Genomic DNA, 9,297 nt, shown 5'->3' on the forward strand with positions numbered 1-9,297 from the left:
CTCTCAAAGTGCTGGGATTACAGGCATGAGCCACCATGCCCGGCCTACTGTTTTTCTCAGTCTATAATAGAAAGATGTTGGAATCCCCTCTGGACAACACAGGAAACTCCCAGATCTGACATCAGGATCTGAGAAAGACCCCAGCTCTTACCTGAAATGTGTTTAACCTTATTATTATTTTTGAGACAGAGTTTAGCTCTTGTCGCCCAGGCTGGAGTGCAATGATATGATCTCGGCTCACTGCAACCTCTCCCTCCCGGGTTCAGGCGATTCTCCTGCCTTAGCCTCCCAAGTAGCTGGGATTATAGGTGCCTGCCACCACACCCACCTAATTTTTGTAGTTTTAGTAGAGATGGAGTTTCATCATATTGGTCAGGCTGGTCTCAAACTCCTGACCTCAGGTGATCCACCCGCCTTGGCCTCCCAAAGTGCTGGGATTACAGTTGTGAGCCACCAGGCCCAGCCAGAGCCACTGTGCCTGGCCTGTGTTTAACCTTAGCAAGCATTTTGCAAGTCTTCAGGCCCAACTTCCTGTGCCCCATTTCACAGGCAGAGAAACTGAGGCTCAGAGAGGAGGGCAATGACTTGGTCAAGGATACAGTAGTAATCCAGGCATTCACCAAGAGTTGAACACCAACTCTCTCTCCTTTCTTTGTTCTTTCTTTTCTTTTCTTTTTTTGAAACAGAGTCTCGCTCTGTCACCCAGGCTGGATGCAGTGGAGCAATCTCTGCTCACTGCAACCTCCGCCCCGTGGGTTCAAGTGATTCTCCTGCCTCAGCAACCTGAGTACCTGGGATTACAGTGAGCACCACCACGCCCGGGTAATTTTTGTAATTTTATGTTTTTGTCGAGACAGGGTTTTGCCATGTCAGCCAGGCTGGTCTCAAACTCCTGATCTCAGGTGATCCTCCTGCCTTGGCCTCCCAAAGGGCTGGGATTACAGGGGTGAGCCACTGTGCCCCGCCTCTTTCTTCTTTATTTTCTTCCTGGGATTGGAAAGCGGATAATTCAGACCCCACATGGCCTCCAACCTTGGCCCACACACCTGCCATGGCTCCCATCACCCTGAGCCTGCTGGCATCCCCTCCTCACCTGACAATGGAGGCTCTTGAATTAGGTTGTGTCTCCTCAAAATTCATGTCCACCCAGAACCTCAGACCATGAGCTTACTTGGAAATAGGGTCTTTGCAGGTGTAACTGGTTAAATTAAAAGAGGTCTTACTGGAGGAGGATGGATGAATCCAGTGACTGGTTCCTCATATGAAGTAGAGAAGAGATGCAGAGAAACACCTGGGGAAGATTCCACGTGAAGACAGAGGCAGAGGTTGGATCAATGCGTCTACGAGTCAGAGAACCCAAGGATTACCAGCAATAACCAGAAATCAGGAGACGGGGCGTGGGATGCATTATTTCTTAGAGCCTTTAGAGGGAACATGGCCCTATTAACACCTTGGTATCAGACTTCTGGCTGCCAAAACTGTCAGAGAATAAATTTCTGTTGTTTGATGCCACCAGGCCTACAGCGATTTGTTACAGCAGCCACAGGAGCTCATATACACCTTTTTTTTTTTTTTTTTTTTTTTTGAGACACAGTCTTACTCTGCTGCCCAGACTGGAGTGCAGTGGCGCGATCTCGGCTCACTACAACCTCTGCCTCCCGGGTTCTCCTTCCTCAGCTTCCCGAGGAGCTGGGATTACAGGCATGCGCCACCATGCCCGGCTGACTTTTGTATTTTTAGTAGAGATGGGGTTTCACCATGTTGGTCAGGCTGGCCTGGAACTCCTGACCTCAAGTGATCTGCCTGCCTCAGCTTCCCAAAGTGCTGGGATTACAGGCGTGAGCCACCGTGCCTGGCCTCATACTCACCTTCTGATCCCACTTCTGTCTACCCCTTGGAGACCTGGTCCTCTGTGCCTGTTGTTGGGATTGGACACCTTTAGATTTGAACTTAAAACTGGCCATTACAACTTTACAATCAATGACTGGACGGGGGTGGGATCTCACGCCTGTAATCCTAGCACTTTGGGAGGCTGAGGCAGGAGGATTGCTCAAGACCAGGAGTTTGAGACCAGCTTGGGTAATATAGCGAGACCCCATCTCTATAGGAAAATTTCAAAATTAGCCAGGTGAGGTGGCACATGCCTATAGTCCCAGCTACTTGCTAGGCTGAGGTGAGAGGATTGCTTGAGCCCAAGAGGTCGAGGTTGCAGTAAGCTGTGATCGCACCACTGCACTCCAGCCTGGGGGACAGCAAGATCCTGTCAGTACTTTTTAAAAGTATTTGTGGGGATATATACAGATGCTCCTCGAGGTGGTTATGTCCAAGTAAACCCATCATAAGGTGAAAATATCGCACACCAGAAAAGTATTTAACACACCTAACCTAGTGAACACGGTAGCTCAGCCTAACTTACCTTAAACATGCCAAGAACACTTACCTTTAGCCCAGCGCGGTGGCTCACACCTATAATTCCAGCACTTTGGGAGCCCGAGGCTGTCAGACTGCTTGAGCCCAGGAGTTTGACACCAGCCTTGGCAATGTGGTGAGACATTGGCTCTACCAAAAATACAAAAAATAAAAATAAAAAAAATAGCTGGGCGTGGAGGTATACGTCGGTGGTCCCAGCTACTTGGGAGGCTGAGGTGGGAGGACTGCTTGGGCCTATAAGGGCAGAGGTTGCAGTGAACCGAGACCTCGTCACTGCACTGCAGCCTAGGTGACAGAGCGAGACCCCATCTCAAAAAAACAAACAAAAAAACACTTGCCTTAGCCTATAGTTGGGCAGTATCATCTCACACAAAGCCTATTTTGTAATAAACTGCTGCATACCTCATGTAATTTATTGAATATACCCAAGTAAGGTTTCTACTGAACACAGATCACTTTTGCAGCATCATAAACCTGAAAAATCATAAGTCAAATGATCAAAAGTCAGTGGTCATCTCTACTTTTGTAAGCAGACAGGGAGGGCCTCCAGGTCTACAGGAATTTTTTTTTTTTTTTTTTTTTTTGAGACGGAGTCTTGCTCTGTCGCCCAGGCTGGAGTGCAACGGCGTGATCTCGGCTCACTGCAAGCTCCGCCTTCTGGGCTCAAGTGATTTTCCTGCCTCAGCCTCCCAAGTAGCTGGGACTATAGGTATGAGCCACCGTGCCCAGCTAATTTTGTATTTTTAGTAGAGACAGGGTTTCACCATGTTGGCCAGGCTGGTCTCAAACTCCTGACCTCCAGTCATCTGCCCACCTTGGCCTCCCAAAGTATTGGGATTACAGGCATGAGCCATTGCGCCTGGCCAGGGATTCAGGAATTCTTTTTTTAATGCTTTTTTCTTTTTTCTTTTTCTTTTTTTTTTTTTTTTTTTTGAGATGGAGTCTTGCTCTGTCATCCAGGCTGGAGTGCAGTGGCACAATCTCAGCTCACTGCAGCCTCCTCCTCCCAGACTCAAGTGATTTTCCTGCCTCAGCCTCCCTAGTAGCTGGGATTACAGGCATGCACCACCACACCCAGCTAGTTTTTGTATTTTTAGTAGAGACGGGGTTTTGCCATGTTGGCCAGGCTGCTCTCAAACTGCTGACCTCAAGTGATCCACCAGCCTGAGCCTCCCAAAGTGCTGGGATTACAGGCGTGAGCCACCGCGCCCGACCTGAACTACAGGAATTTAACCAGCTTGAACATATGAGCCTGTTTCCCCCTGCCCCATAGCTTTTTTCCAAACCCCATGTAGAATGAGGTCACCTGGCTGCTGGAACCAGTTTATGACAGACCTCAGCAACTTATAGATGAAGTGGTAAACTCTAATTCTTACCATGCTATAGTTTCCACTCCAGTCCAGGAGAGGTGGCTCACACCTGAAATCCCAGTGCTTTGGGAGGCTGAGGAGGCAGGATCACTTGAGGTTAGAAGTTCAAAACTAACGTGGCCAATATGGTGAAACCCCATCTCTACTAAAGATACAAAAATGAGCCGGGCTTGGTGACCCATGTCTATAATTCCAGCTACTCAGGAGGCTGAGGCAGGAGAATCACTTGAACCCGGGACGCAGAGGTTGCAGTGAGCCAAGATCACGCCACTGCACTCCAGCCTGGGCGACAGAGTGAGACTCTATCTCAATAAATAAATAAATAAATAAATAAATAAATAAATAAATAAATAAAATAAAGTTTCCATGCTGGGAGGAACTACAGCTCAATGCCTTCACAATGTGACCTATGTGCTGGCGTGATGGCTCATTGCGTCTGCGCCACTGCGACACTTTCTATGCATGCAATGATGTGCCCTCTCCCCTCTCCATTGCCCCAGAAAACGCTCCTGTCACTTTCCCTCTTGGGGACACTGCATTGGAAAAAAAGCAAAGCCCACTCCTGATTCTTTGCTTACTTGGGACAAATAATGAAACCCCTATTAATCAAAACCTGCATTCTTTTGGAGAGTTGTTTGTTACTAGGCAAATGAGCCCCCTTTTTCTTGGGTAACATTTTCATTTTTCTTGGGGTAAGTATCTAGAAGTAAAATGGCTGGATCTGAGAGTAGATATATGTTTGACTTTGTAAGAAACTGCAAGCCAGGCACAGTGGCTCGTGCTTATAATCCCAGCACTTAGGGAGGCTGAGGCAGGAGGATCGCTTGAGCCTAGGAATTTGAGGCCAGCCTAGGCAACATGAAGAAACCTTGTCTCTAGAAAAAAAAAAAAATAGCTAGGCATGATGGCATGCATCTGTAGTCCCAGCTACTTGGGAGGCTGAGGTGGGAGGATCTCTTGGCCCCAGAGATCAAGGCTGCAGTGAGCCATGATTGTACCACTGCACTCCAACCTGGGCAACAGAGTAGGACCCTGTCTCAAAAAAAAAAAAAAAAGGCTGGAGTGCAGTGGTGCAATCACAGCTCACTGCAGCCTCCACCTCCTGGGTTCAAGCGATTCTCGTACCTCAGCCTTCTGAGTAGCTGGGATTACAGGCGCACACTACCATGCCTGGCTAATTTTTGTATTTTTGTAGAGATAGGGTTTCACCATGTTGATCAGGCTGATCTGGAACTCCTGACTTCAAGTTATCTGCCTGCCTCAGCCTCCCAAACTGCTGAGATTACAGTCATGAGCCACTGCACCTGATCACAAAAAAAGGGGAAATTTACAGTTTCATTTTGGGTTAATTTTTGTATATAATGTAAGGGTCTGATATGGTTCAGTTTTGTGTTCCCACCCAAATCTCACCTTGAGTTGTACTCCCATAATTCTCACGTATTGTGAGTGGGATCCAGTGGGAGATAATTTAATCACGGGGGCAATTTCCTCCATACTGTTCTTGCTCTTTGTGAATAAGTTTCATGAGATCTGATGGTTTTCGTTTTGTTTTTGAGACAGAGTCTCTCTCTTTTGCCCAGGCTGGAGTGCAGTGATGTGATCTCAGCTCACTGTAACTTCCGCCTCTTGGGTTCAAGCGATTCTCCTGCCTCAGCCTCCCAAGTAGCTGGGACTACAGGTGCCTGCCACCACGCCCGTCTGATTTTTTGTATTTTAGTAGAGACAGGGTTTCACTGTATTGCCCAGGCTGGTCTCGGACTCCTGAGCTCAGGCAATCTGCCCGCCTCGGCCTCCCAAAGTGCTAGGATTACAGGCATGAGCCACCGCACCGGGCCAAGATTTGATGGTTTAATCAGGGGTTTCTGCTTTTATCTTCCTCATTTTCTCTTGCCACCACCATGTAAGAAATGCTTTGCACCTCCTGCCGTGATTCTGAGGCCTCCCCAGCCATGGGGAACTGCCAGTCCAATTAAACCTCTTTTTCTGTCAGTCTTGGACATGTCTTTATCAGCAGTGTGAACGTAAGACTAATACAGTAAATTGGTACTGGGAGTGGGGCATTCCTGAAAAGATACCTGAAAATGTGGAAGTGACTTTGGAACTGGGTAACAGGCAGAGGTTGGAATGGTTCGGAAGTCTCAGAAAAAGACAGGAAAATGTGGGAAAGTTTGGAACTTCCTAGAGACTTGTTGAATAGCTTTGCCCGAAACGCTGGTAGTGATATGGACAATAAGGTCCAGACTGAGGTGGTCTCAGATGGAGATGAGAGACATGTTGGGAACTGGAGCAAAGGTGACTGTTGTTATGTTTTAACAAAGAGACTGGCAGCATTTTGCCCCTGACCTAGAGATCTGTGGAACTTTGAACTCGAGAGAGATGATTTGGGGTATCTGGTGGAAGAAGTTTCTTAGCAGCAAAGCATTCAAGAGGTGACGTAGGTGCTGTTAAAAGCATTCAGTTGGGCCGGGCACGGTGGCTCAAGCCTGGAAAAGCCACAGACACTCAACATCAGCACTTTGGGAGGCCGAGACGGGTGGATCACGAGGTCAGGAGATCGAGACCATCCTGGCTAACACTGTGAAACCCCCTCTCTACTAAAAAATACAAAAAACTAGCCGGGCGAGGTGGCGGGCGCCTGTAGTCCCAGCTACTCCGGAGGCTGAGGCAAGAGAATGCCGTAAACCTGGGAGGCGGAGCTTGCAGTGAGCTGAGATCCAGCCACAGCACTCCAGCCGGGGTGACAGAGCGAGACTCCGTCTCATTAAAAAAAAAAAAAAAAAAAGCAAAAATAAAAATATGTAGTGTTAAGGCTAGATGGAGTCGGCCGGGTGCGGTGGCTCAAACCTGTAATCCCAGCACTTTGGGAGGCCGAGACGGGCGGATCACGAGGTCAGGAGATCAAGACCATCCTGGCTAACACTGTGAAACCCCGTCTCTACTAAAAAATACAAAAAACTAGCCGGGCGAGGTGGCGGGCGCCCGTATTCCCAGCTACTCGGGAGGCTGAGGCAGGAGAATGGGGTAAACCTGGGAGGCGGAGCTTGCAGTGAGCTGAGATCCAGCCACTGCACCCCAGCCTGGGCGACAGAGCAAGACTCTGTCTCAAAAAAAAAAAAAAAAAAAAAGCGTTCAGTTTTAAAAGGGGAACATCACACACCGGGGCCTATTATGGGGAGAGGGGAGGGGAGAGGGATGGCATTGGGAGTTATACCTGATGTAAATGATGAGTTGATGGGTGCAGCACACCAACATGGCACAAGTATACATATGTAACAAACCTGCACGTTGTGCACATGTACCTTAGAACTTAAAGTATAATTAAAAAAAAAAGGAATACTACTTTGTGGGAAAAAAAAAAAAGGCATTCAGGCCGGGCGCGGTGGCTCAAGCCTGTAATCCCAGCACTTTGGGAGGCCGAGACGGGCGAATCACAAGGTCAGGAGATCGAAACCATCCTGGCTAACACGGTGAAACCCCGTCTCTACTAAAAATACAAAAAAATTAGCTGGGCGAGGTGGCTGGCGCCTGTAGTCCCAGCTACTCGGGAGGCTGAGGCAGGAGAATGGCGTGAACCCGGGAGGCGGAGCTTGCAGTGAGCTGAGATCCGGCCACTGCACTCCAGCCTGGGGGCAGAGCGAGACTCTGTCTCAAAAAAAAAAAAAAAAAAAAAAAAAAGGCATTCAGTTTTAAAAGGGAAACAGAGTATAAAAGTTTGAAAAATTTGCAGCCTGACAATGTGATAGAAAAGAAAATTCCATTTTCTAAGGAGAAATTCAAGCCGCAGAAATTTGCATAAGTAATGAGGAACCAAATGTTAATCCCCAAGACAATGGGGAAAATGTCTCCAGGGCATGTCAGAGGTCTTCACAGCAGCCCCTCCCATCACAGGGCCGCAGGCCTAGGAGGAAAAAGTGGTTTTGTGGGCTGGGCCCAGGGTCCCCAAACTATGTGCAGTCTAGGGACTTGGTGTCCTGCATCCCAGCCGCTCCAGCCATGGCTGAAAAAGGCCAATGCAGAGTTCAGGCCATGGCTTCAGATGGTGCAAGCCCCAAGCCTTTGCAGCTTCCACATGGCGTTGAGACTGTGGGTGCACAGAAGTCAAGAATCAAGGTTTGGGGACCTCAACATAGATTTCAGAAGATGTATGGAGATGCCTGGATGCCCAAGCAGAAGTTTGCTGTAAGGATGGTACTCTCATGGAGAACCTCTGCTAGGGCAGTGTGGAAGGGAAATGTGGGGTCAGAGCCCCTACACAGAGTCCCTACTGGGGTACTACCTAGTGGAGCTGTGAGAAGAAGGCCACCGTCCTCCAGACACCAGAATGGTAGATCCACCAACAGCTTGCACAATATGCCTGGAAAAGCCACAGACACTCAACATGAGCCCATGAAAGCAGCTGGGAGGGAGACTGTACCCTGCAAAGTCACAGGGACGGAGCTGCCCAAGATCATGGGAACCCACCTCTTGCATCAGCATGACCTGGATGTGAGACATGAAGTCAAAGGAGATAATTTTGGAGCTTTAGGAGTTGACTGCCCCACCGGATTTCAGACTTGCATGGGGCCTGTTGCCCCTTTGTTTTGGCCAATTTCTCCCATTTGGAATGGTTGTATTCACCCAATGTCTGTACTCCCATTGTATCTAGGAAATAACTAGCTTGCTTTTGATTTTACAGGCTCATAGGCAGAAGGGACTTTCTTGTCTCAGATGAGACTTTGGACTGTGGACTTTTGAGTTAATGCTGAAACGAGTTAAGACATTGAGGGAGGCTGGGCGCGGTGGCTCAAGCCTGTAATCCCAGCACTTTGGGAGGCCGAGACGGGCAGATCACGAGGTCAGGAGATCGAGACCATCCTGGCTAACACGGTGAAACCCCGTTTCTACTAAAAAATACAAAGAAAAAAAAACTAGCCGGGCGTGGTGGCGGGCGCCTGTAGTCCCAGCTACTCGGGAGGCTGAGGCAGGAGAATGGCTTGAACCCGGGAGGCGGAGCTTGCAGTGAGCTGAGATCCAGCCACTGCACTCCAGCCTGGGCGACAGAGCGAGACTCTGTCTCAAAAAAAAAAAAAAAAAAAAAAGACATTGGGGGACTGTTGGGAAGACACGATTGGTTTTGAAATGTGAGGACATGAGATTTGGCAGGGGCCAGGAACAGAATGATATGATTTGGCTCTGTGTCCCCACCCAAATCTCATCTTGAATTGTACTCCCATAATTCCCACGTATTGTGGGAGGGACCTGGTGGGAGATAATTGAATCATGGGGGTGGTTTCCCCCTTACTGTTCTCGTTGTAGTAAGTCTCACAAGATCTGATGGTTTTATCAAGGGTTTCCGCTTTTGTGTCTTCCTCATTTTCTCTTGCCACCTTCACCTAAAGAAGTGCTTTTGCCTCCTACCATGATTCTGAGGCCTCCCCAGCCATGTGGAACTGTAAGTCCAATTAAACCTCTTTTTCTTCCCAGCCTCAGGTATGTCTTTACTAGCAGCATGAAAATG

The sequence above is a fragment of the Rhinopithecus roxellana genome, chromosome 8 (genome assembly GCF_007565055.1).
Source record: "Rhinopithecus roxellana isolate Shanxi Qingling chromosome 8, ASM756505v1, whole genome shotgun sequence".
Taxonomy (NCBI): domain Eukaryota; kingdom Metazoa; phylum Chordata; class Mammalia; order Primates; family Cercopithecidae; genus Rhinopithecus; species Rhinopithecus roxellana.